General features: G+C 38.0%; 1 non-coding gene and 20 pseudogenes across 1 annotated transcript; all 21 read left to right on the forward strand.

Annotated features, from left to right (window-relative positions):
• The first annotated feature begins 56 nt into the window (after positions 1 to 56).
• LOC148492201 (5S ribosomal RNA) lies at positions 57 to 175 on the forward strand (annotated as a pseudogene).
• Positions 176 to 289: 114 nt separating this feature from the next.
• On the forward strand, positions 290 to 408 carry LOC148492202 (5S ribosomal RNA; annotated as a pseudogene).
• A 115-nt stretch (positions 409 to 523) lies between these two features.
• LOC148492203 (5S ribosomal RNA) lies at positions 524 to 642 on the forward strand (annotated as a pseudogene).
• A 116-nt stretch (positions 643 to 758) lies between these two features.
• LOC148492204 (5S ribosomal RNA) lies at positions 759 to 877 on the forward strand (annotated as a pseudogene).
• Positions 878 to 984: 107 nt separating this feature from the next.
• Positions 985 to 1,103, forward strand: LOC148492205 (5S ribosomal RNA; annotated as a pseudogene).
• A 115-nt stretch (positions 1,104 to 1,218) lies between these two features.
• LOC148492206 (5S ribosomal RNA) lies at positions 1,219 to 1,337 on the forward strand (annotated as a pseudogene).
• A 116-nt stretch (positions 1,338 to 1,453) lies between these two features.
• On the forward strand, positions 1,454 to 1,572 carry LOC148492207 (5S ribosomal RNA; annotated as a pseudogene).
• Positions 1,573 to 1,688: 116 nt separating this feature from the next.
• LOC148492208 (5S ribosomal RNA) lies at positions 1,689 to 1,807 on the forward strand (annotated as a pseudogene).
• A 116-nt stretch (positions 1,808 to 1,923) lies between these two features.
• On the forward strand, positions 1,924 to 2,042 carry LOC148492209 (5S ribosomal RNA; annotated as a pseudogene).
• Positions 2,043 to 2,158: 116 nt separating this feature from the next.
• LOC148492210 (5S ribosomal RNA) lies at positions 2,159 to 2,277 on the forward strand (annotated as a pseudogene).
• A 116-nt stretch (positions 2,278 to 2,393) lies between these two features.
• LOC148492211 (5S ribosomal RNA) lies at positions 2,394 to 2,512 on the forward strand (annotated as a pseudogene).
• A 116-nt stretch (positions 2,513 to 2,628) lies between these two features.
• LOC148492212 (5S ribosomal RNA) lies at positions 2,629 to 2,747 on the forward strand (annotated as a pseudogene).
• A 115-nt stretch (positions 2,748 to 2,862) lies between these two features.
• LOC148492213 (5S ribosomal RNA) lies at positions 2,863 to 2,981 on the forward strand. Its single transcript, XR_015870962.1, has one exon. It is a non-coding gene; the product is annotated as a 5S ribosomal RNA (ribosomal RNA).
• Positions 2,982 to 3,097: 116 nt separating this feature from the next.
• Positions 3,098 to 3,216, forward strand: LOC148492214 (5S ribosomal RNA; annotated as a pseudogene).
• Positions 3,217 to 3,332: 116 nt separating this feature from the next.
• Positions 3,333 to 3,451, forward strand: LOC148492215 (5S ribosomal RNA; annotated as a pseudogene).
• A 116-nt stretch (positions 3,452 to 3,567) lies between these two features.
• LOC148492216 (5S ribosomal RNA) lies at positions 3,568 to 3,686 on the forward strand (annotated as a pseudogene).
• Positions 3,687 to 4,037: 351 nt separating this feature from the next.
• LOC148492217 (5S ribosomal RNA) lies at positions 4,038 to 4,156 on the forward strand (annotated as a pseudogene).
• A 114-nt stretch (positions 4,157 to 4,270) lies between these two features.
• Positions 4,271 to 4,389, forward strand: LOC148492218 (5S ribosomal RNA; annotated as a pseudogene).
• Positions 4,390 to 4,504: 115 nt separating this feature from the next.
• Positions 4,505 to 4,623, forward strand: LOC148492219 (5S ribosomal RNA; annotated as a pseudogene).
• Positions 4,624 to 4,739: 116 nt separating this feature from the next.
• Positions 4,740 to 4,858, forward strand: LOC148492220 (5S ribosomal RNA; annotated as a pseudogene).
• A 116-nt stretch (positions 4,859 to 4,974) lies between these two features.
• LOC148492221 (5S ribosomal RNA) overlaps positions 4,975 to 5,000 on the forward strand; it is a 119-nt pseudogene continuing 93 nt past the window's right edge.

Genomic DNA, 5,000 nt, shown 5'->3' on the forward strand with positions numbered 1-5,000 from the left:
CAATGAATTTACTTGAGTTAAGAAGTAAAAGAGGTCTAAAGTTAATGTTTTTGAGCACCTACAGCCAAACCACACTGGACATTCCCAATCTTGTTTGATCTTGGAAGCTATGTAGTGTTGGGCCTGGTTAGTACTTGGATGGGAGACCACCTGGGAGTACCAGGTGCTGTAGGTACTTTAAACTGCCATAACATTCTTTTCTATTACATTTTACATTTAATTTTTTCAGCTTATCAATGAGTTTACTTGAGTTAAGAAGTAATAGAGGTCTAAAGTTAAGGCTTTGGGCACCTACAGCCAAACCACACTGGACATGCCCAATCTCGTCTGATCTTGGAAGCTATGCAGTGTTGGGCCTGGTTAGTACTTCGATGGGAGACCACCTGGGAATACCAGGAGCTGTAGGTAATTTTATACTGCCAAAACATTCTTTTCTATTACATGTTACATTTCATTTTTCAACTTATCATTGAATTTACTTGAGTTAAGAAGTAAAAGAGGTCTAAAGTTAATGTTTTTGAGCACTTACAGCCAAACCACACTGGACATGCCCAATCTTGTCTGATCTTGGAAGCTATGCAGTGTTGGGCCTGGTGAGTACTTGGATGGGAGACCACCTGGGAATACCAGGTGCTGTAGGTATTTTTATGCAGCCATAACATTCTTTTCTATTACATTTTACATTTAATTTTTTCAACTTATCAATGAATTTACTTGTGTTAAGAAGTAATAGAGGTCTAAAGTTAATGTTTTTGAGCACCAACAGCCAAACCACACAGGACATGCCCAATCTCGTCTGATCTTGGAAGCTATGTAGTGTTGGGCCTGGTTAGTACTTGGATGGGAGACCACCTGGGAATAGCAGGTGCTGTAGGTAATTTAAACTGCCATAACATTCTTTTCTATTACATTTAATTTTTTCAGCTTATCAATGAGTTTACTTGAGTTAAGAAGTAATAGAGGTCTAAAGTTAAGGTTTTGGGCACCTACAGCCAAACCACACTGGACATGCCCAATCTCGTCTGATCTTGGAAGCTATGCAGTGTTGGGCCTGGTTAGTACTTCGATGGGATACCACCTGGGAATACCAGGAGCTGTAGGTAATTTTATACTGGCAAAACATTCTTTTCTATTACATGTTACATTTCATTTTTCAACTTATCATTGAATTTACTTGAGTTAAGAAGTAAAAGAGGTCTAAAGTTAATGTTTTTGAGCAGTTACAGCCAAACCACACTGGACATGCCCAATCTTGTCTGATCTTGGAAGCTATGCAGTGTTGGGCCTGGTGAGTATTTGGATGGGAGACCACCTGGGAATCCCAGGTGCTGTAGGTACTTTTATACTGCCATAACAGTCTTTTCTATTACATTTTACATTTAATTTTTTCAACTTATCAATGAATTTACTTGAGTTAAGAAGTAAAAGAGGTCTAAAGTTAATGTTTTTGAGCAACAACAGCCAAAGCACACTGGACAATACCAATCTCATCTGATCTTGGAAGCTATGCAGTGTTGGGCCTGGTTAGTACTTGGATGGGAGACCACCTGGGAATGCCAGATGCTGTAGGTAATTTTATACTGCCATAACATTCTTTTCTATTACATTTTACATTTAATTTTTTCAACTTATCAATAAATTTACTTGAGTTAAGAAGTAAAAGAGGTCTAAAATTAATGTTTTTGAGCGCCTACAGCCAAACCACACTGGACATGCCCAATCTCGTCTGATCTTGGACGCTATGCCGTGTTGGGCCTGGTAAGTACTTGGATGGGAGAACACCTGGGAATACCAGGTGCTGTACATCATTTTATACTGATATAACATTCTTTTCTATTACATTTTACATTTAATTTTTTCAATTTATCAATGAATTTACTTGAGTTAAGAAGTAATAGAGGTCTAAAGTTAATGCTTTTGAGCATCTACAGCCAAACCACACTGGACATGCCCAATCTCGGCTTTTCTTGGAAGCTATGCAGTGTTGGGCCTGGTTAGTACTTGGATGGGAGAACACCTGGGAATACCAGGTGCTGTAGGTAATTTTATACTGCCATAACATTCTTTTCTATTACATTTTACATTTAATTTTTTCAACTTATCAATGAATTTACTTGAGTTAAGAAGTAAAAGAGGTCTAAAGTTAATGTTTTTGAGCAACTACTGCCAAAGCACACTGGACATGCCCGATCTCGTCTGATCTTGGAAGCTATGCAGTGGTGGGCCTGGTTAGTACTTGGATGGGAGACCACCTAGGAATCCCAGGTGCTGTAGGTAATTTTATACTGCCATAACAGTCTTTTCTATTACATTTTACAATTAATTTTTTCAACTTATCAATGAATTTACTTGAGTTAAGAAGTAATAGAGGTCTAAAGTTAATGGTTTTGAGCACCTACAGCCAAACCACACTGGACATGCCCAATCTCGTCTGATCTTGGAAGCTATGCAGTGTTGGGCCTGGTTAGTACTTGGACAGGAGACCACCTGGGAATACCAGGTGCTGAAGGTAATTTTATATAGTCATAACATTCTTTTCTATTACATTTTACATTACATTTTTTCAACTTATCAATGAATTAACTTGAGTTAAGAAGTAAAAGAGGTCTAAAGTTAATGTTTTTGAGCACCTACAGTCAAACCACACTGGACATGCCCAATCTCGTCTGATCTTGAAAGCTATGCAGTGTTCGGCCTGGTTAGTACTTGGATGGGAGTCCACCTGGGAATGCCAGGTGCTGTAGGTAATTTTATACTGCCATAACATTCTTTTCTATTACATTTTACATTTCATTTTTCAACTAATCATTGAATTTACTTGAGTTAAGAAGTAAAAGAGGTCTAAAGTTAATGTTTTTGAGCACCTACAGCCAAACCACACTGGACATGCCCAATCTCGTCTGAACTTGGAAGCTATGCAGTGTTGGACCTGGTTAGTACTTGGATGGGAGACCACCTGGGAATACCAGGTGCTGTAGGTAATTTTATACTGCCATAACATTCTTTTCTATTACATTTTACATTTAATTTTTTCAACTTATCAATGAATTTACTTGAGTTAAGAAGTAAAAGAGGTCTAAAGTTAATGTTTTTGAGCAACTACAGCCAAAGCACACTGGACATGCCCGATCTTGTCTGATCTTGGAAGCTATGCAGTGGTGGGCCTGGTTAGTACTTGGATGGGAGACCACCTAGGAATCCCAGGTGCTGTAGGTAATTTTATACTGCCATAACAGTCTTTTCTATTACATTTTACATTTAATTTTTTCAACTTATCAATGAATTTACTTGAGTTAAGAAGTAATAGAGGTCTAAAGTTAATGCTTTTGAGCACCTACAGCCAAACCACACTGGACATGCCCAATCTCGTCTGATCTTGGAAGCTATGCAGTGTTAGGCCTGGTTAGTACTTGGACAGGAGACCACCTGGGAATACCAGGTGCTGTAGGTAATTTTATATAGCCATAACATTCTTTTCTATTACATTTTACATTACATTTTTTCAACTTATCAATGAATTTACTTGAGTTAAGAAGTAAAAGAGGTCTAAAGTTAATGTCTTTGAGCACCTACAGTCAAACCACACTGGACATGCCCAATCTCGTCTGATCTTGGAAGCTATGCAGTGTTGGGCCTGGTTAGTACTTGGATGGGAGACCCCCTGGGAAAACCAGTTGCTATAGGTAATTTTATACTGCCATAACATTCTTTTCTATTACATTTTACATTACATTTTTTCAACTTTTCAATGAATTTACTTGAGTTAAGAAGTAATAGAGGTCTAAATTTAATGCTTTTGAGCACCTACAGCCAAACCACACTGGACATGCCCAATCTCGTCTGATCTTGTAAGCTTTGCTGTGTTGGGCCTGGTTTGTACTTGGATGGGAGACCACCTGGGAATACCAGTACCTGTTGGAAATTTTATACAGCCAAAACATTCTTTTCTATTACATTTTACATTTAATATTTTCAACTTATCAATGAATTTACTTGAGTTAAGAAGTAAAAGAGGTCTAAAGTTAATGTTTTTGAGCACCTACAGCCAAACCACGCTGGACTTTCCCAATCTTGTTTGATCTTGGAAGCTATGTAGTGTTGGGCCTGGTTAGTACTTGGATGGGAGACCACCTGGGAATACCAGGTGCTGTAGGTAATTTAAACTGCCATAACATTCTTTTCTATTACATTTTACATTTAATTTTTTCAGCTTATCAATGAATTTACTTGAGTTAAGAAGTAATAGAGGTCTAAAGTTAAGTCTTTGGGGACCTACAGCCAAACCACACTGGACATGCCCAATCTCGTCTGATCTTGGAAGCTATGCAGTGTTGGGCCTGGTTAGTACTTCGATGGGAGACCACCTGGGAATACCAGGAGCTGTAGGTAATTTTATACTGCCAAAACATTCTTTTCTATTACATGTTACATTTCATTTTTCAACTTATCATTGAATTTACTTGAGTTAAGAAGTAAAAGAGGTCTAAAGTTAATGTTTTTGAGCACTTACAGCCAAACCACACTGGACATGCCCAATCTTGTCTGATCTTGGAAGCTATGCAGTGTTGGGCCTGGTGAGTACTTGGATGGGAGACCACCTGGGAATACCAGGTCCTGTAGGTATTTTTATGCAGCCATAACATTCTTTTCTATTACATTTTACATTTAATTTTTTCAACTTATCAATGAATTTACTTGTGTTAAGAAGTAATAGAGGTCTAAAGTTAATGTTTTTGAGCACCAACAGCCAAACCACACAGGACATGCCCAATCTCGTCTGATCTTGGAAGCTATGCAGTGTTGGTTCTGGTTAGTACTTGGATGGGAGATCACCTGGGAATCCCAGGTGCTGTAGGTACTTTTATACTGCCATAACAGTCTTTTCTATTACATTTTACATTTAATTTTTTCAACTTATCAATGAATTTACTTGAGTTAAGAAGTAATAGAGGTCTAAAGTTAATGCTTTTGAGCACCTACAGCCAAACCACACTGGACAT

This window comes from Taudactylus pleione, unplaced genomic scaffold (genome assembly GCF_031769625.1).
Source record: "Taudactylus pleione unplaced genomic scaffold, aTauple2 ptg000550l, whole genome shotgun sequence".
NCBI classification, from domain to species: Eukaryota; Metazoa; Chordata; class Amphibia; order Anura; family Myobatrachidae; genus Taudactylus; species Taudactylus pleione.